This window comes from Acinonyx jubatus, chromosome D1, assembly GCF_027475565.1.
Source record: "Acinonyx jubatus isolate Ajub_Pintada_27869175 chromosome D1, VMU_Ajub_asm_v1.0, whole genome shotgun sequence".
Classification (NCBI taxonomy): domain Eukaryota; kingdom Metazoa; phylum Chordata; class Mammalia; order Carnivora; family Felidae; genus Acinonyx; species Acinonyx jubatus.
The window spans coordinates 76,499,680-76,521,191 of NC_069390.1; the positions used below are offsets into that span (position 1 = coordinate 76,499,680).

Below are 21,512 nucleotides of genomic sequence, written 5' to 3' on the forward strand. Positions count from 1 at the left end.
GGGAGGTATTTAAAGGTCATCCAATTTACTCACTCACACAATACTTAAGTCAGGTTTCTGGGGTGATATGTCAGGCCTCCCACAGCCTAGCCCCAGCCAATTCTCCATGGAGGTCTTAGGAAGGCCAGAGAGCTAAATGCTCATTTTAAAGTAATTTCTGGCATATTGATATTCTCATGGAAGTTACCATCTTATCTCACCAGCATAAACATATGACTGACTGAACAAAGAATTTAATTTGGTTTATATCATTATCTAAAAATTTCACTTTCAACTATAAGTATGCGTGGAATGAAAACAGTCTCCTTAAATGCTTTCTATGTTGAGATTCTCATGAGTCACTTGGGAGTATAGGTGTAAATTTACTACTAAAAGAGAGAAATGTAAATATTAATGATTGTGAAAGCTGCTAAATTTTTGTGCAAGGAAAAAAGGAGGGAAGATGGTGGCTTAGGAGGACACTGGGCTCATTGCATCCTGCTCATCACTTAGATTCCACCTACACCTGCTTAAATAACCCAGAAAACCGCCAGAAGACTAGCAGAATGGAGTCTCCGGAGCCAAGCGCAGACGAGAGGCCCACGGAAGAGGGAAGGAAAGGCGGCAAGGCAGTGCGTGCTCCACGGACTGGCGGGAGGGAGCCGGGGTGGAGGGGCGGCCCGCCGGCCAAGCAGAGCCCCCGAGTCTGGATGGCAAAAGCAGAGGGGCCGGATGGAGTGTGTTCCAACAGCAAGAGGGACTTGACATCTGGAAGGATATGAGCTAACAGCTCTGCTCAGAGAACGGGAGGGCTGGAGGACAACGGAAGGGAGAGTTGTTGAGCCCCGGACGACAGAGCTCAGCTTGGTGGGAAACAAAGGTGCTCGCCAGCGCCAACTCCCTCGCCCATCCCCCAAATCCCAAAGGGAACCAGTTCCTGCCAGGGAACTTGCTTGCACCCCGCAAACACCCAACGCTGTGCTTCTGCCAATCCATCCCTCCAGCGTCGGGTCTGACGCCCTCCCGGTGCCGCAGGGCCCCTCTCGAAGTGGATCACTGAAGGATAAGCGAGCTGAGCCTGCCCCTCCCGTCCCTGTGCACCTTGCTGATCCACCCCAGCTAATACGCCAGATCCCCAGCACCACAAGCCTGGCAGTGTGCAAGTAACCCAGATGGGCCAGCCACCCCACAGTGCATCCCGCCCCTAGGAGAGGGGAATAGAAGGCACACACCAGTCTGACTGTGGCCCCAGCGGTGGGCTGGGGGCAGACATCAAGTCTGACTGCAGCCCCACCCACCAACGCAAGGTATTCAAGACAGTACAGGGGATGTGCCCCGAAGTTCCACACCACTCCAGGGACTATCCAAAATGACAAAATGGAAGAATTCCCCTCAAAAGAATCTCCAGGAAATAACAACAGCTAATGAACTGATCAAAAAGGATTTAAACAATATAACAGAAAGTGAATTTAGAATAATAGTCATAAAATTAATCTTTGGGCTTGAAAACAGTATAGAGGACAGCAGAGAATCTATTGCTACAGAGATCAAGGGACTAAGGAACAGTCTGGAGGAGCTAAAAAATGCTATAAACGACCTGCAAATAAAATGGAAACAACCACGGCTCGGATTGAAGAAGCAGAGGAGAGAATAGGTGAATTAGAAGATAAAATTATGGAAAAAGAGGAAGCTGAGAAAGAGATATAAAGAGAAATAAGAAAATCCAGGAGTATGAGGGGAAAATTAGAGAACTAAGTGTTGGACTAGAGAGAAATAATCTACTCATAATTGGTATCCCAGAGGAGGAAGAGAGAGGGAAAGGTGCTGAAGGTGTACTTGAAGAAATAATAGCTAAGAACTTCCATGAACTGGGGAAGGAAAAAGGCATTGAAATCCAAGAGGCACAGAGAACTCCCTTCAGATGTAAATTGAGTCGATCTTCTGCACGACGTATCATAGTGAAACTGGCAAAATACAAGGATAAAGAGAAAATTGTGAAAGCAGCTAGGGATAAACGTTCTCTAACATGTAAAGGGAGACCTATAAGACTCGTGACTGATCTCTCTACTGAAACTTGGCAGCCCAGAAAGGAATGGCAGGAGATCTTCAATGTGATGAACAGAAAAAATATGCAGCCGAGAATCCCTTATCCAGCAAGTCTGTCATTTAGAATAGAAAGAGAGATAAAGGTCTTCCGAAACAAAAACTGAAGGAATTCATCACCACTAAACCAGCCCTACAAGAGGTCCTAAGGGGGATCCTGTGAGACAAAGTACCAGAGACATCACTACAAGCATGAAACCTACAGACATCACAATGACTCTAAACCCATATCTTTCGATAATAACACTGAACGTAAATGGACTAAATGCTCCAAGCAAAAGACATAGGGTATCTGAATGGATAAAAAAACAAGACCCATCTATTTGCTGTCTACCAGAGACTCATTTTAGACCTGAGGACACCTTCAGATTGAAAGTGAGGGGATGGAGAACTATTTATCATGCTACTGGAAGTCACAAGAAAGCTGGAGTAGCCATACTTATATCAGACAAACTAGACTTTAAATTAAAGGCTGTAACAAGAGATGAAGAAGGGCATTATATGATAATTACAGGGTCTATCCATCAGGAACAGCTAACAATTATAAATGTCTATGCACCGAATACGGGAGCCCCCAAATATATAAAACAATTACTCACAAACACAAGCAACCTTATTGATAAGAATGCGGTAATTGCAGGGGACTTTAACACCCCACTTACAGAAATGGATAGATCATCTAGACACACGGTCAATAAAGAAACAAGGGCCCTGAATGATACATTGGATCAGATGGACTTGACAGATCTATTTAGAACTCTGCCTCCCAAAGCAACAGAATATACTTTCTTCTCGAGTGCACATGGAACATTCTCCAAGATAGATCACATACTGAGTCACAAAACAGCCCTTCATAAGTTTACAAGAATTGAAATTATACCATGCATACTTTCAGACCACAATGCTATGAAGCTTGAAATCAACCACAGGAACAAGTCTGGAAAACCTCCAAAAGCATGGAGGTTAAAGAACACACTACTAAAGAATGAGTGGGTCAACCAGGCAATTAGAGAAGAAATTAAAAAATATATGGAAACAAATGAAAATGAAAATACAACAATCCAAACGCTTTGGGATGCAGCAAAGGCAGTCCTGAGAGGAAAATACATTGCAATCCAGGCCTATCTCAAGAAACAAGAAAAATCCCAAATACAAAATCTAACAGCACATCTAAAGGAACTAGAAGCAGAACAGCAAAGGCAGCCTAAACCCAGCAGAAGAAGAGAAATAATAAAGATCAGAGCAGAAATAAACAATGTAGAATCTAAAAAAACTGTAAAGCAGATCAATGAAACCAAGAGTTGGTTTTTTGAAAAAATAAACAAAATTGATAAACCACTAGCCAGGCTTCTCCAAAGGAAAAGGGAGATGACCCAAATAGATAAAATCATGAATGATAATGGAATTATTACAACCAATCTCTCAGAGATACAAGCAATTATCAGGGAATACTATGAAAAATTATATGCCAACAAACTGGGCAACCTGGAAGAGATGGACAAATTCCTAAACACCCACACACTTCCAAAACTCAATCAGGAGGAAATAGAAAGCTTGAACAGACCTATAACCAGTGAAGAAATTGAATCAGTCATCAAAAATCTCCCAACAAATAAGAGTCCAGGGCCAGATGGCTTCCCAGGGAAGTTCTACCAGATGTTTAAAGCAGAGATAATACCTATCCTTCTCAAGCTATTCCAAGAAATAGAAAGGGAAGGAAAACTTCCAGACTCATTCTATGAAGCCAGTTACTTTGATTCCTAAACCAGACAGAGACCCAGTAAAAAAAGAGAACCACAGGCCAATATCCCTGATGAATATGGATGCAAAAATTCTCAATAAGATACTAGCAAATCAAATTCAACAGCATATAAAAAGAATTATTCACCATGATCAAGTGGGATTCATTCCTGGGCTGCAGGGCTTGTTCAACATTTGCAAATCAATCAATGTGATACATCACATTAATAAAAGAAAAGATAAGAACCATATGATCCTGTCAATCGATGCAGAAAAGGCCTTTGACAAAATTCAGCAACCTTTCTTAATAAAAACCCTTGAGAAAGTCGGGATAGAAGGAACATACTTAAACGTCATAAAAGCCATTTATGAAAATCCCACAGCTAACATCATCCTCAATGGGGAAAAACAGAGCTTTTTCCCTGAGATCAGGAACACGACAGGGATGCCCACTGTTGTTTAACATAGTGTTGGAAGTTCTAGCAACAGCAATCAGACAACAAAAGGCAATCAAAGGCATCAGAATTGGCAAAGATGAAGTTAACCTTTCGCTTTTTGCAGATGACATGATATTATACATGGAAAATCCAATACACTCCACCAAAAGTCTGCTAGCACGGATACATGAATTTAGCAAAGTTGCAGGATACAAAATCAATGTACAGAAATCAGTTGCATTCTAAATTTTTTTTTAATGTTTATTTATTTTTGAGACAGAGAGACACAGAGCATGAACAGGGGAGGGGCAGAGAGAGAGGGAGACACAGAATCGGAAGCAAGCTCCAGGCTCTGAGCCATCAGCCCAGAGCCCGACACGGGGCTCGAAATCACGAACCGGGAGATCATGACCTGAGCCGAAGTCGGACGCTTAACCGACTGAGCCACCCAGGCACCCCCAGAAATCAGTTGCATTCTTATACACTAACAATGAAGCAACAGAAAGACAAATAAAGAAACTGATCCCATTCACAATTAAACCAAGAAGCATAAAATACCTAGGGATAAATCTAACCAATGATGTAAAAGATCTGTATGCTGAAAACTACAGAAAGCTTATGAAGGATATTGAAGAAGATATAAAGAAATGGAAAAGCATTCCATGCTCATGGATTGGAAGAATAAATATTGTCAAAATATCAATACTACCCAAAGCTGTCTACACATTCAATGCAATCCCAATCAAAATTGCACCAGCATTCTTCTCGAAGCTTGAACAAGCAATCCTAAAATTCATATGGAACCACAAAAGGCCTCGAATAGCCCGAGTAATTTTGAAGAAGAAGACCAAAGCAGGAGGCATCCCAATCCCAGTGTTTAGCCTCTACTACAAAGCTGTCATCATCAAGACATCATGGTATTGGCACAAAAACAGACACATAGACCAACGGAATAGAATAGAAACCCCTGAACTAGACCCACAAACGTATGGCCAACTAATCTTTGACAAAGCAGGAAAGAACATCCAATGGAAAAAAGACAGTCTCTTTAACAAATGGTGCTGGGAGAACTGGACAGCAACATGCAGAAGATTGAAACTAGACCACTTTCTCACACCATTCACAAAAATAAACTTCAAATGGATAAAGGACCTGAATGTGAGACAGGAAACCATCAAAACCCTAGAGGAGAAAGCAGGAAAAGACCTCTCTGACCTCAGTCGTAGCAATTTCTTACTTGACACATCTCCAAAGGCAAGGGAATTAAAAGCAAAAATGAACTACTGGGACCTTATGAAGATAAAAAGCTTCTGCACAGCAAAGGAAACAACCAACAAAACTAAAAGACAACCAACGGAATGGGAAAAGATATTTGCAAATGGCATCTCGGACAAAGGGCTGGTATCCAAAATCTATAAAGAGCTCACCAAACTCCACACCCGAAAAACAAATAACCCAGTGAAGAAATGGGCAGGAAACATGAATAGACACTTCTCTAAAGAAGACATCCAGATGGCCAACAGGCACATGAAAAGATGCTCAACGTTGCTCCTCATCAGGGAAATACAAGTCAAAACCACACTCAGATATCTCCTCACGCCAGAGTGGCCAAAATGAACAAATCAGCAGACTGTAGATGCTGGAGAGGATGTGGAGAAACGGGAACCCTCTTGCACTGTTGGTGGGAATGCAAACTGGTGCAGCCACTCTGGAAAACAGTGTGGAGGTTCCTCAAAAAATTAAAAATAGACCTACCCTATGACCCAGCAGTAGCACTGCTAGGAATTTACCCAAGGGATAAAGGGGTACTGATGCAAAGGGGCACTTGTACCCCAATGTTTATGCAGCACTCTCAACAAATTATTGAAAGCCAAATTATGAAAAGAGCCTAAATGTCCATCAACTGATGAATGGATAAAGAAATTGTGGTTTATATACACAATGGAGTACTACATGGCAATGAGAAAGAATGAAATATGGCCCTTTGTAGCAACGTGGATGGAACTGGAGAGTGTTATGCTAAGTGAAATAAGCCATACAGAGAAAGATACCATATGGTTTCACTCTTATGTGGATCCTGAGAAACTTAACAGAAATGCATGGGGGAGGGGAAGGAAAAAAAAGAGGTTAGAGTGGGAGAGAGCCAAAGCATAAGAGACTCTTAAAAACTGAGAACAAACTGAGGGTTGATGGGGGTTGGGAGGGAAGGGAGGGTGGTTGGTGGGTATTGAGGAGGGCACCTTTTGGGATGAGCACTGGGTGTTGTATGGAAACCAATTTGACAATAAATTTCATATATTGAAAAAAAATTTTGTGCAAACATTGAATACTGAGGATATTAAAATAATATGATAATTAGGTAAATGGATTGATTATTATGGAAACACTAAAAGTATATTAGCTAATTTTAGAAGGAACACTATATCCTTTTTCCCCCCAATGTATATTGACATGAACTTACACGGCAGAAAAATGGAAAATTGATTGCAATGCAATTGTACTCAAAATTGAAATATTTGTCATTAAACAAAATAAGTTTTAATAATTGTATCTAATTTTAAGTTATTTAATATTATTTAGGTTTCGATGACTTACCTAAATGCAATGGTCAATTTGGTTCTCATATTGCTGGAAACATCAGAATTCGATACAGTTGATAACTATTCTTTGAAATACTGTCTTCACTTGGAAAGCCGGGCACCACACATGTGGTGTTTTTTAGTAAATACCCAAGAGTGGAGTTTCTATATCATAGGTGTGTATATACTTTTATTTAAAAACCTACTAAATAGTTTCCACAAATCATTTTCATACTCCCACCAGCTATAAAGGAGAGATATAATTGCTTTACATCCTTTTTTTATAGTCAGTCAATTTAATGGTAGCCATTCTAGTGGGTATGGAGCAACACATTTTAATTTATATTTCACTGGTGGCCTATCATCTGAAAGATATTTTCATTTGCATATCATCTTTTATTTGTATACTCAGGTTTGATGTATTGCCCATTTTTAAAAATGTTTATTCATTTTTGAGAGAGAAAGAGAGAGGGCCTGTGCAGGTGCGTGTACAAGCATGCGCAGGGGAGGGACGGAGAGAGGGGACAGAGGATACCACGTGGGCTCTGAGCTGACATCAGAGAGCCCGAAGTGGGGCTTGAACTCACAAACTACGAGTTCGTGACCTGAGCTGAAGTCAGAGGTGACTCAGCCACCCGGCGCCCTACTTTTGCCTATTTTTAATTGGGTTGTCAGTCTTTTGTTATTGATTTACAAAATTTATATTATCGAATGTATATATTGTGGATATTTTCTCCTATCCTAGCCTGTTTTTTCTTTCTTCTTAATGTCTCTTGATGAACAGAAGTTTTTAATTTTTTTAATGTGCACTTTATAATTTTTCTTTTATGTTTAGAGTGTTTTGGATTTGATTTAAGAAATCCTTGCTGACCTCTCCCAGCTATTTCTGGATTCTATTCTGAACCCAGTTAAAGCCTCTATATAAAGTTTTAAGATTCTGGCCAGCGAGTGCAGAGATCCACTTATCTTGCAGCCATGCAACTGACCAATCTGTAGTAGTGGTCTGCTTCTTTCTTCGGTCTTTCCTTGCTCTTCTGTGTATGGGGGCCAGTTTGTGAAGCAACAATCGTCTATCAAATTGAAGATATTTCCTTTCATTTATAGTTTTCTAAAAATTTTTAAAATCATGAAACAGTGGTGGATTTTGAATAATCTTTTTAATGCATTTATTGAGGTATATAGTTCCTCCATTTGAATTATTGGAATTAATCCCTCATTTCCTGATGTGTTATCCTTCTTAGTATTCTTTTGGGTTGATTTGTTAACATTTGTTAGGTATTTGGATGTTTGTATGAATGATGAATATTCGACTATCATATTCTTTCCCTGTGATGTCCTTGTTGGATTTTGGTTTTAAGGTATTTTTGGTTTCAGAATGAGTTGGAAAGTGTACCTTCTTTCTCTATTTTCCGCAAGTGTGTGAATAATACTGACATTTTCTTTTTCTTCGGTGTTTCATAGAATTCATGAATGAATCCATCTGGGCAGGATCTTCCTTTTTAGGAAGATTTTAAATGACTGATTTAATTTCTTTAACAAAGGCAATGTTATATAAATTGTCTATTTCTTCTTGTTTTTGTTTTGATAAGTTGTGTGTTTCAGAATACTTGTGAATTTAATCTACATTGTCAAATTTATTGGTCTAAATGTCTTAATTATATTTTCTTGGTATATTTTTAATGTCTATTAATATACTGTTTTTTTCTCTTGCTATTGATAATTTATGTTTTCTTTCTTTTTTTGTGTGTGTGCTCAGAATTGCTAGGAATTTATCAATCTTACTATCTTTCAGAAAGCCAAATTTTGTTCTTGATTTTTTTCTTTGTTTTTTATTTTATTGATTTTTAAATAATTTTATTTATTTTTATTTTGTTACCATTATCATTTCATTTCTTCTATTTAACTTAGGTTATTTTGTTCTTTTTTCTCTAGCTTCTTTAGACAAAAGGTCACATCTTTGATTTTCGACATTTTCTAATATAAACATTTAAAGCTATAAATTTCCCTCTTAGCACCTCGTTAGTGGCATTTGACAAAATTTGACAAACTGTGTTTCTGTTATTAAGTTCAAAATATTTTTTTTAATTTTTTTTTTAACGTTTATTTATTTTTGAGACAGAGAGAGACAGAGCATGAGCGGGGGAGGGTCAGCGAGAGAGGGAGACACAGAATCAGAAGCAGGCTCCAGGCTCTGAGCTGTCAGCCCAGAGCCCGAGGCGGGGCTCGAACTCACGGACCGCGAGATCGTGACCTGAGCCGAAGTCGGACGCTCAACCGACTGAGCCACCCAGGCGCCCCTCAAAATATTTTTTAACTTTACTTGTGATTTCCTTATTGACCTCCAGCTTATTAAAAAGTGTATGCTTAATTGCCAAATATTTGGAAATTTTCCAGATACATCATTGTTGTTGAATTCTAATTAAACTCCTTTGTGGTCAAAAACATACTGTATAATTTCAATACTTTGATAGTTTTCGAGGCTTATTTTATGGCTTATCATGTGGTCTATCGTGGTGAATTTCTATGTGCACTTGAGATGCTGTGTATCCTGTAGCTGCTGGATGTGTCACATTAAAATATGATTAAGACAAGCTGGTTGATAGTGTTATTCAAAAAATTTTTTTTAATTTATATTGATTTATTGGTCTAGTTGTTATATCAATGATTGATAGAGGACTATTCAAGTCTCTGATCATGAGTGTGGATCTTTTACTCCCTTTCATTTTGTTAATTTTTGTTTCACTTACTTTGGTTGTCTGGGTTACCTTCTTATACATTAAGCATTGTTGTTTTCATGATAAATTAGCCATTTTTCCAATATGAAATGCCTCTACTTATCTTGGGAAATTTTCTTTGTGTTGTAGTCTCTTTCGACACGAATCAAGTCATACTGGTTTTCTTTTGATTAATGTTTTTACGGTATATATATTTCCATCTTTTTTCTTTTAACACATTTATATCTTCATATTTAAAGCATATTTATTCTAGGCAGTACATACTTGGATTAAAAAAAATCCATTCTGAAAATCTTTGCCTTCTAATTGGAGTGTTTATCATATTAAAATTTTATATACTTACTAGTATGGCTGGGTTTAAGTCTATCACCTTGTTTTAGTTTCTATTTGTCATTCTCCTTTTTTTTCCTCAAATTTTTAACATTTATTTATTTATTTTGAGACAGAGAGAGAGAGAGAGAGAGAGAGAGAGAGAATAAGCAGGGGAGGGGCAGAGAGAGAGGGAGAGAGAGAATCCCAAGCAGCCTGACCCAGGGCTTGATCTCACGAACCATGAGATCATGACCTGAGCTGAAATCAAGTCAGATACTCAACCACCTGAGCCACCCAAGTGCCCCTTTCTCATCTTAATTTTTACTTACCTTCATCAGTGGCCCCTCTGGGACTGTTTCATATGTTCCATCTTTATGGCCTGTGTTGGTACTGTGCATATCACAGACTAGTTAGTGAACCACTGGTCATCTAAGCCTCAGTGCTGGAAGGAAGGAATTTTTGCCCTTTATGGTTCTATCAAAATGTAGCTCTATCTAAGTTCCATTCTGTGACAATGGTCACCTTTTGAAGTCCTCTTCACCAGTAGGGCTCTATTTATTTATTTATTTATTTTGCAGGAGGTAGGATTTATTGGGGCATTGCCGAGTTTCCCATGAGTGCAGAGCCTGCCATTCGTCCAGGGGCCCACAATTAGGTATGTATTTGATCCCACAGCAATCTGGGATGAGGCACTTTTCAGCCACCATTTGTTCAAATTTGTCCACTTTAAACTTAGTAAGACCCCACTTCTTGGAAATATGGGTCTTCTGGCAGCCAGGGAGCTTGAACTTGGCCCTCAGTAGAGTCTCAATCACATGCTCCTTGTTCTGCAGCTTGGTACAGGTGGACATGATGACTTGACCAATGGTGGACCCTGGCCACTGGTGCCCCAGAGCTTTCCAAAGGCACCAACGCATACCTGTCTGGAGTCCATCAGCCCCAACATGGGACATCTTGTTGATACAGAGGACGTGGAAGGGGTGGAGCCGCACTTGGATGTGAAAGCCATCGTTGCCATAGCTTTTCACCATGTACTCATTGGCACATATATGGGCAGATTCCAGGGCTGCAGAGGAGAGCCGCTCATAGTCACCTGACACCATGTGGCCACATAGTGGGAACTCTTCCACTTTCGCCTTATCCTGCCACAGGTCAAAGATGTGGATCTTGGCACCAGGGACATGTCTGCAGAAGGAAGAGTTTGGATATGGCCTGTTCTTACAATACAATAACACTGGGCAGGGCAGTGGCCCATGGTGACACTAGGGTGTTCAGTGTCATGCTTAAGGGAAAGAGTAGGACCCCTGTTTTAAGCAATGGTTTTGGCTCTGGAACCCTACCATATGGGAGTACCTTCAGTTCAAGTACCTAAATTCCATTGCCTGCTTTCATATGTGGAGCCCAGGAGGCTGTTTCTTTAGTCCTACTCACTGCTTTATATAGCTTTGTTACTTTTTCAGTGCATAGAGGTATTGATTTTGTATTCAAGAATGGCTACATCTTTATAGTGTTTCTTTTTAAATTTTATCAACTCTTTTTGGGGTATCAGTGGGGGTAGGTTGAGTATGTGTATAAGTTTGTGTGGGTGTTTGTGTGTGAGTGTGTATGTAGGTCACAGAGAAGATTTACCATACAGTCTTGAATGGAAATCTTGTTACTTTGTAAGATAAGGATAATAATATCTCATTTATTTTTTATTTTAATTTTTTTTTAATTTTTTTTTCAACGTTTATTTATTTTTGGGAGAGAGACAGAGCATGAACAGGGGAGGGGCAGAGAGAGAGAGAGACACAGTATCGGAAACAGGCTCCAGGCTCCGAGCCATCAGCCCAGAGCCTGACGCGGGGCTCGAACTCACGGACCGCGAGATCGTGACCTGGCTGAAGTCGGACGCTTAACCGACTGCGCCACCCAGGCGCCCCTAATATCTCATTTATAACCTTAATGCAAGCCTTAAATGATATAAGTCACATAGAATGCTTGACAAGATGCCCATCAGATAAAAAGACTCAGTAAATCATATGGAGCATTTTACTACGAAATAGAGCCACTCAGTTATTACAAAATGATAGAGAAGTACATGAGGAGATAGAAGTTGCAACAGGCCCTGAGGACTGCATTTGGAATATATGTTTTTCTGACAATCGCTGAGAGTATAGAAAGTGTGGGATGGGGGTTCTTGCTTTGCCCTATAGATACTGTTTGCATAAATATTAATCTCTGGGACAGCCATTCAGTGAGAGGCTGTGGTAGGGGACATTCTCTATGGTCTTTTGCGTTTCTACATGTCTTGCACGGTGAATTGCTAGATGCCCTTATTTGCTGAACTATCTTTTCAAGGATATTTGTATAGTGAACTGCTATAAAAAATTGCTATCTAATATCAACTCATTTTAGATAGAGAATTTATGGATTCTCCTTGATTAATTTTTCAAGTACTTTACTTGAAAAGGGAACCCTAATGCTCCAGGCTTTCACAGGTCCCACTGGATGATACAGATAAAACAATATCCTTAGGGACTGCTGGGTGGAAGGAGCCCAGAATTATTCTCAAAGGCATGTGCTGCTGTCATTTGGCCCCTGTGGCACAGTTCTTGCCAATATCACCCATTTGAACATTATGGTTTCTTTTGAGCATGACCTTCAGTGGAAGTAAATCTGCACAGCCTATCAAAATATATTGTTTGCCCAAAGTGGGCATACTGGTTCCCTAAGATTTCTCTGATAGTTCCCTTTATTGCCCTAAAGTCCTGTACATGGGAGATAGTCTTAAGATACAAAGTTCCAGTGGGCATCGGGGTTCTCTCATCAACATCTATCTGTTCCATGCCCCCTTACCTGTGGGATCTGTGTGGTTTGGTTGGGATTGGGCCAAGCCATTTCTCATTTCCTAACCTCAATCTTCTCTTAAATACACAATAGAAGTTTCTGAGTTAGAGGGGAGTCATAATGAGATTTCAAAACAATACATACACTAAAAAATTATACATCTTGGGCAACGTCAACTTGCTTCTACTTCAGCCACAGCTTATCAGATCTCTTTGATTTGATATCTCTAGAGACTCAGATTTTGAACAAAGAATGTCTTTCTCTCTTTTTAAATACATTTTACTGTGATAAAGTCTCTCCGTGGCCTCTTCTGTGCAACTGTCTCTTATCTGAAAAGTTTGCTTGATACTGATATGATTTTTCTACCTCTGGTTCAGCAATAATTTCATAGGAACATTAGTTTTCCATTCTCTATTCTCACCCTCTTTGACACCCCTCCCTCTAACATTGACTTCTTGCCAATGATAGGTGCCGTGAAGAGCCCCTGGCAGACAGGTGATATATTATTTCTTTTTTGTTCTCACCTTACTCACAACAGCCATTGAATTTGTTTTAGCTGAAACTGGAGCTGGCTCTGCAAGCAATTAAGTTGTCTTAACCAAACAAATGCAGTGACTGGAATTTCCACATGGCACAGTGTTTCACATTTATTGCATCTGGGGTTTGAGAAAAATCACACTTTAAAGCGATCTGAAATGAGTTTTTACAGAACTGGCAGGAATTCAATATTGTATAGAAAATCAAGTAGGGTAAGCTACTGAGAAATCAAAAATAAATAAGTGTAAGAGAAAATTATATGGTGGAATAGGGAAAGAGAAATAAAAACAAGGGCAAATAAGGCCTTTTAGGAGTGATAAAAAAGGAGAAAATACTAAGATAACAAGTGTATTTTCTAAACACAGATTCTCCTTAGGACAGCAATTTGGACACCGAGGACAGACAGAGTTTTGCATTCCAATTATGAAAAAGTATTTTATTTTAATTTCTCCAGGGTACTTCTTGTTCTCTCACCATAATATCTTAGCAACATAAGTTTAGGAGGAATTTGCTCTTGATTTATTGTTTTACAGTTGTGGTGAAGCCCCTCAAAGACATAATGTGCTGGTGTTGTTTACTTGAAAGGGTGTCTCTCAAGGCTGATAGGTCACACTCAGGAAACTGATGATCAGAGAACGTGGAACACAACTTAGAAGATAAATCAACATAACCACTCTACCTGTTCTGACCCTGATCCTAAATGATAACCGGTTTACTTAAGAGACAACTTGGTAGTCATTTTTGTCAATTTTCTGAATGATGACACACACATAAATTGCACCTGCTCTTATTTATGGATACTGGCAGAAGAATAAATATCAGTTTGTACCCCCCCCCAAAAAGTCAAAACAAGTCTCTCTTGTATCCCCCTGAAGTTTTCCCAGATCTTATTACATAATGATTATAAATTCATATTTCAAGTTTGATGACCTTGAAAGAATTCTTGGTAAGATTAGCAAGGGGGAGGAGGGCTGCCCAACAAATAGACACTATGTGGAGATTTATAGGCACTTAGGGAAGAGGATTCTTGGCACTTTTCAGACAAATTGTTATATAGAATGAAGAAACAGCAAAACTGCAGGTAGTAAATAATGTGTTCAAAATTTAACATCCCAAAAAGGAGAGAAGAAACATTGTGAATGGGTTATCCAAGAGGAGTAAGTTTGGAGGAACGTTAAATTGTGCTAGAATATAAAGGGATTGGGGAATGTTGGGCTGCAATCTCCATCCTTATTCACTATGGATATTTTATGGCCATGGAACTAATTTTATTTTCTTAAAGAGATGTTTCCTCTCTCCTGAAAACATTTATTTCAGCGAATCAGACTTTAAATCATTACCAAAAATAACAATATAATCGGAACTTTATCAGGGTCTGACTGATGATGTAGGAATCCTAAGCTGACCCTAAGTGAGAGTTAACCCCTGAGAGCTTGTGATAACTAGGAAGGTTACAGCAAATCAGTGTTGGACAGGGCTGCAGAATAATTTTGCAGGTCCAGGGAAAGGAGTTAGAGCCAAACTATTCAGGCTGGAGTGAAAGTTCTTCTGTTTATTTACTGCATTATAGTCATTTTAGAAAAGAACATTAACATACCTGAGTCTCAGTAGCTTCATGCATAAGTATGACCTCTCCTACCTCTCAAGATTACTGATAAAATCAGCTTTTCATCCCCACCAGGACTACAGATCATTGATCTTCATACTTTTTTAAATCATCCCTCATTCCCCTGCTATCCATTCTTCCTTCCTTATTCAGAATAGAATCTGTGGCCTGTCATTCTAATGACTCCCTTTTTTATGTTCTCAGCAGCTTTGCTCCTCTTGGCTTCTTCCAATTTGTTTGGGAAAACCACCTTAGTTAAGTCTAACCCAACATACTTTGCACCTGCATTTGTGAAAACTGAATGTAGGTGTAGAAACATAAAATCATGAGGAGTGATTTCACTTTAAATGCATGACCACTTGGGCTCTGCACTGACAGCAGGAAGCCTGCTTAGGATTCTCTCCCTCTCTCTCTCTGCCCCTCCCCACAGCCATCTCAACCCCTCCCCTAACCCCACCCTCCCTCATGCACATGCCCACTCTCTCTCTCTTTCAAAATAAATAAGCATTTTAAATCCATGACCACTAATTTTGAGTAGTCCTTTAGTGCTTCTATGATGATCATATTGAGAGCAAATATTTATTATGATAATCATATTGGATTTTGATTTTATTTCCTGTTTTTATTTCTGGTTAGATTTTAGTATGATTATGTTAACATCATAAAATGTGAACTTCAACAAGTAATGTTCTTTCATTTTCTTTTAAAAAAAAAGGTTTTTTTTTTTTTAACATTTATTCATTTTTGAGAGACAGAGAGAGACAGAGCATGAGCAGGGAAGGGGCAGAGAGAGAGGGAGACACAAAATCTGAAACAGGCTCCAAGCTCTGAGCTGTCAGCACAGAGCCCGACACAGGGCTTGAACTCATGAACCATTGAGTTCATGACCTGAGCCGAAGTTGGATGCTTACCTGACTGAGCCATCCAGGTGCCCCTCTCTACATTTGAACTCTTAAAAGTTACTTCTTTTTAAAATTCATTTCTAACTTAATTGCATGTTTATCAGAGAACATGGACTGTTTGATATTAATTCTTTGATATATGTTCAGATGAGTTTAATAGCTGAACATGTGGTCATTTCCGAAATATTCCCATGTGCTTGAAAGAAAATAATCTTTCTGTTGGGAACAGAGTTCTACCCACGATTGTGAAGACAGTTTATTAATCGTGTTGCTCATTTTTTTGGCCAGCTTATTTTATTGGTTACTGAGAAAAACATGTAAAAATATCCCACTTTGAAAGTGAATTTGTCAATATTTTTATGTTCTTCTGTTAATAGTGGTTTATAAATCTTGAAGCTATGTTATTAAACGCATTATCTTGTTAATTGCACTTGTGATTATGTCATGTCCTCTTTGTCCTCGAGTGCCTTTTTGTATAATGTATTTACTCTGATATTAACATAGACTTCCTCTTTGGTGAAGATAGAGGAGACACTGCTAGTTATTATTCAGTATTATTTCAGCCACTTATTATTACTAACCAAATCTTGATTCTGTTCAATAGCAGTAGGTCCAGATAAAACACCCCGTGTCTCAGTCTCTCTTGTGGTTACCATGTGCTATATTAGATGAAATTATATGCTGTGTATTTTTTGTACATCAGCATCGTTGACTATCACCAATTTTATGTGATTGAGCCTAATATTTTTGGCCCAGAAGATCTGTACATGCAAGTCAGTGGGTGGAATTTTTGTGGAGGCTATTTTAAAAGAATTCTATTTTGTTGGCCTGTGTTTTTAACTTTCTGTCCTTTGCCTTTTTTCCTCATTTCTTCTACTGTGGTTTGTGACCCAATGAGAGACTGTATAGTGACCACATTATAGCTAAAAGCTTGGAAATGCATCTTAAAGAGGGCAGGGTGGAAGGATAGAAAAAGTTCTTGATAACTCCCTTAAAGAACCGCACTAACTCTGGACTACACACCCCAGGACATGTCATTACAGGAGAAAAAGAAGCCTCTGTTAGTTAGTCCAGCCCCTCCTATCTCACCCCAATCACTGCTTTTGCTGATCATGACATGACCCCAGCTCTGTCAACAGCTCCAAACACAGTGAGCTGGTTTCCTCCCTTACCTTCTAGTCCTCTGTTCTTCAGGTCGAGTGATGTGGAGATTCATTCTTGAATTCAAATGAACTTGTGATACTATTAGAAAAATACATGCAAGAGAAAAATAAGAACATTGCTCTTTTTTCGTTTCTCTATCCAGACCCAGGAGGCTTTTACGTGTAGCAGCTAGTATGGAAGAACGACCCCAAAGGCAGCTGCCTGTGTCCCAAGCCATTGACTATTTAAGTCAGGGGATACAAGAAAAAAAATTTTTTTTTTCATTTACTGTCAGCAACACTTCACTGCTGCCTTTGGGAAAAGAGTTTTGTATTGGAACCTGATGTAGCAAGCCTAATCTGGAGTATGACAGATGTGTTTGGGGATTAATGAGCTGTAGTGTGCATGCAGCTGGCTCTGGTCCTGAATTTTAGGGCTAATGGCATAGGAATGGCTACTCTTCATTAAGTTCCCAGTATATGCCAGATAGTGTGCTAAGCAATTGCCGGGTATTAACTCATTGAGTTCTTATAACAATAGGTAGATTTTATTACTAACAGCCTCATTTCTCAGAGGGAGCAACTGGGACAGTGAGAAGCTGAGTAATTTGCCCAATGTCACCTGGTTAGGGTGGGGCCGAGCTGGGATGGAACCCTGGTGGCTGGACTGTAGAGCCTGTGCAATCAATCAGTCAAGACCTCTTGGTGGCTTCTCCTGACCCTTGGATAAAGTTGTCTCCCAGGAATTTTGAACGACAGAAAGGAAGAAGCTGGGGTGAAAGAGTTAGGGGAGACGCAAAGAGAAAAGCAAACAAACACAAGCCATTGGAGGGAAAAAAACCATTACTGAAGAAGCTGCCAGGAAATCCACCCCAATGCTCTGATTTTATCCTCATTTGAACTGTACCCAGGAACCAAATTATCCATTTTTGCTTCTTGGACATCTTTTGGTTGCAGGCAGGGATGCGTGGAAGCTTCCTTTCTCACTGCCATCCTTTCACAAAAAAATCTGAGACTTTCTCTGACAGTTGGTCCCACTTTGACTTCCGTGGGGCAGCTTGCTCTAGTGGAGAGTGTGGTTCCCTGTCAGACAAGCCTGGGTTTGTATCCCTCTTCAGCTACTTACTAACCTACGTGATGTCTGTGATCCGCCTATGTCACTTAATCACCCTGAACCTTCATCTCCTTACTCATCAAATGGGAATGTTAACTGTTAACACATGGCTTTGTTCATTCAGTCAACAGGTATGTATTAATTGCCTGCTTTGTGCCGGTCACTGGTAGGTAACGTTTTGTCCCAGGTAGATCGTACATTATATTTGATCTTCTACTCCATGAACATATAATTCAGTGGAGAAGATAGACAACACCACTCCTGTGCTAAGTGCTAAGGCTGTTATGTATACGGGCTGTTGGGGGGAGGACAGGAACACGGCGCATGTAAGAAGTACTTCGCAAACATCAGCGCTTGTTCATTTCTTCCATCCCCTCCCTTATTCTAAGGAGGCCGCTGCTGCTAACCCTTCCGTATGTACCTATGGTTTTATCTCAGAAACCCTCCTCCAGCCTGGGATGTCTTTTTACTTTTAATATGTCACGGGCTCTGAGGTTACGCTGTTTAACCACCAAGCCAAACGAGGTGATTTGTGTCACATGTGCTATGCACCTTGGGCCCCTAGTCTTCCTATCGGTCTTCATATAATATTTAACCATTAACCTTACAGTTCCTCTGGAAAAAAAAAATTGAGAGTTCAAGAGAAAACGGAAATAAGAAAACTGTAAAATTTGGGGGAACTGAAATAAAAATAAGGTTTGGGCTTTTTGCCATATTATTTGCATATTATACTTACAGAATTACTTACGATGGTTTTCGTTGACTGCCTCCCAATAACCCCGTTCCAATTTTAAATGTGAAAAATGTGAGAATTTGAGATTAGTTTCTCCCAGAGTTGATATTAGAGTCTGGCACTTCTGGATTCTTGCCTCGTGTTTTGTTGCCAACTCAGACTCCCTAGGAATATAGGCAAACACATATTGCCTCATCTATTTGTTTTTCATCGGTAAGTAAGTAGGCTAAAATTCAGGAGGTTTCCCAAAGAGATCAGGAAGAAGATTCTATTAAAAAATATACACTTTTCCCTGTCTTTCTCTAGGTGTGCTTTGATTCTGCAAAACCAAGGTTAGGAGGGGTTCAGTAGATCTATTTTTAAAATTTATGAACGGGGAGAACTAAATTCTCTTGGCTCAGAAAATAAAAGGTGAATATTATTTGAAAAATTAAGTGTGTAGGTTTAAGTAGGAAGGATGAAGGAAATGGTGAGGGTCACATTAAATTTGTAAATAACTTTTCCCAGGCTGTTTAGCAGGGTCACTGGAAAATATCTTCCCTCTAAACTGACAAGGGATACTTCACATCAGTTTTTATTAGCAGGTATCTTTAAAAATATTTAAAAAAAATCTTTAAAAATTTTTTTCATAGCTTTTTTTCCTTGTAAGCCAGTAGCAACTCAAAATACACAAACCCACAGAGTGGTGAAATTGGGGGTTAGTGGTTGGGTTGTAAGGAGGAAGGGTCTGCGATGAGTCTTCAAACTCTGAAAACCACAGCCTTTTGTGACTTGGAAGTATTTAACAGTAATTAGAATAATTTAATCTTGAATTTTCAGTGCAGATAGTCTATCTAGAAGATGACATAGCAATGGCACAAGCTATTTCCACAGTTCAGCTTGTGAAATCCCCTTAAGCAAATACCCTGTTAATGGTCTGTAGGCCAGTGATTGCATATTCAAAGAATTTCATTCTGTAATATAGCCTTTATTAGGATCTAATTACCATGAAAGCAGAAAGACAGAGGTATTTGGAATCTTTATATTAAATCATAATTAAAACCCATGTGAGGTTACCCACAAATATTTAGGATTTTATTTAATTGAACCCAAGATGAAAAACAAATCTAATGAATGGCAAAGTTCATTATACAACTTCCAATTAATATAATAGTCTAGTGTTTGCTCAGAAGACAAGGAAGATTTACACATATGCATATATATGTGTGTGATATATATATCTGCATTATTTTGTTTTCTTGTATAAGATATGTGTGTATCACTATAGGCATGTGTGTGTGTATGTGTGACACATTATGTTATTTTCATAGCCAGATTCATTTTTAAAAATTAATAGAATTGTTTTTTTATTCAACGAAGATTCTATCCTAATTCTTTGAACTGGGCTTATGGAATCTCATATTCTGCTCTCCTGTGAGTTCCATTTTATCCTTTAGAGTCCAAAAGGGGAATAAAATATAAAAGCTTTAAGCTTCCTTGCTTGACTTAGAAAATTGCACAAAGTCCCAGTAATCAAATTCATAAAATATGACCTGTTTTACGAGCAAAGATGTCAACAAAACTTAAGAGTAACCTTTGAATTTCTGTGGAGAATTATTAAGCCTCCTTTGATGCCTTGTTCTATGTTAGCTACACATGCTAAATAAAGAAGTTAAAGAAAAGTCACAAATATTAGCCCAGAAAATGCACAAAATAAAGCAAAGTGGCTGAATACTCTGAGGCTGAACATGTGACAGCATTGGGTACAAGGAGGAGTTAAAAACTAGAGATGTCCATTAAGGACCCTGGTATTTTCTCCACTGCACCCCCATCCCATCCTCCCCAAGAGATTGCAGGCTCTCTCAGTTTCGGAATATGTTTTAAACTTTTTATGGGGGTGTGAAATGACCCCTTTTTTTCTCACTAGACTGTGTATATCATAGGATATCATAATTTCTAATAGTGAATTTGAGTACATAGGTTGAATACAAAACTGGGGGTAGAGACTCAACAAACTCAAGCTGAATAAATTTGCAATGTGAATATATAGAGCCTTGAAGAAAAATTCAAAGTAACACACAACTGCTGGGGACTAATATTTATGCCATGCTAATAATGCACAATTCAAAGGTTGCTCTCAGCTCTTAATATCTTGTATGTTAGCTCAGAGTTTCTAATGCTTATGTAATGGAAAGATATCCCTTAAACAAAAGGTAAATTTTTGAGTATCATCAGTGTTGACTTAAATAGTATTTATTTTGCTTTTACTTAATTATGGATAAGCACAAATTAGCTATGAACTTCTTATACCTGTGGCTCATATTTGACTTTGAAAACCAAAACTATAAAAAATTAAATAAAGTACAACTATTACATAATAAAATTCAAAAAATATTAATTTAATTTGGTGGATAAAGTTGATTTTCTGAATGTAAATGGCAAACTGGGGAAGGCTCTTCTGAATTCCACATGTAAATATTCTCTTCTTTTAGCACTTTAGTAAAACCACATCCTTTTAGAGCTATCGATGTCATTTATTCTTCATTTTCCACGAATATATATTTTATACATTAATTTGTTTCAATTATTTTTTCTATTACATTGCAGTATTTATAGTAACATAATGCTACATAATGCCAAAAAAATATAAGGATAGATGCCAAAAATGTGCGGTTGTACTTGGTTATTATAGTATTATTTAAATGATACAGAATAGAACTGTCCAATAGAAACTTCTGCAACACTGGAAATGTTGTATATCTGCACTAATATGGTAGTCGTCAGT

The 21,512-nt window shown here is 38.8% G+C and overlaps 1 pseudogene; it reads right to left on the bottom strand.

Annotated features, from left to right (window-relative positions):
- Positions 1–10,418: 10,418 nt before the first annotated feature.
- LOC106970755 (60S ribosomal protein L10-like) lies at positions 10,419–11,140 on the bottom strand (annotated as a pseudogene).
- Between the last annotated feature and the right edge of the window lie 10,372 nt (positions 11,141–21,512).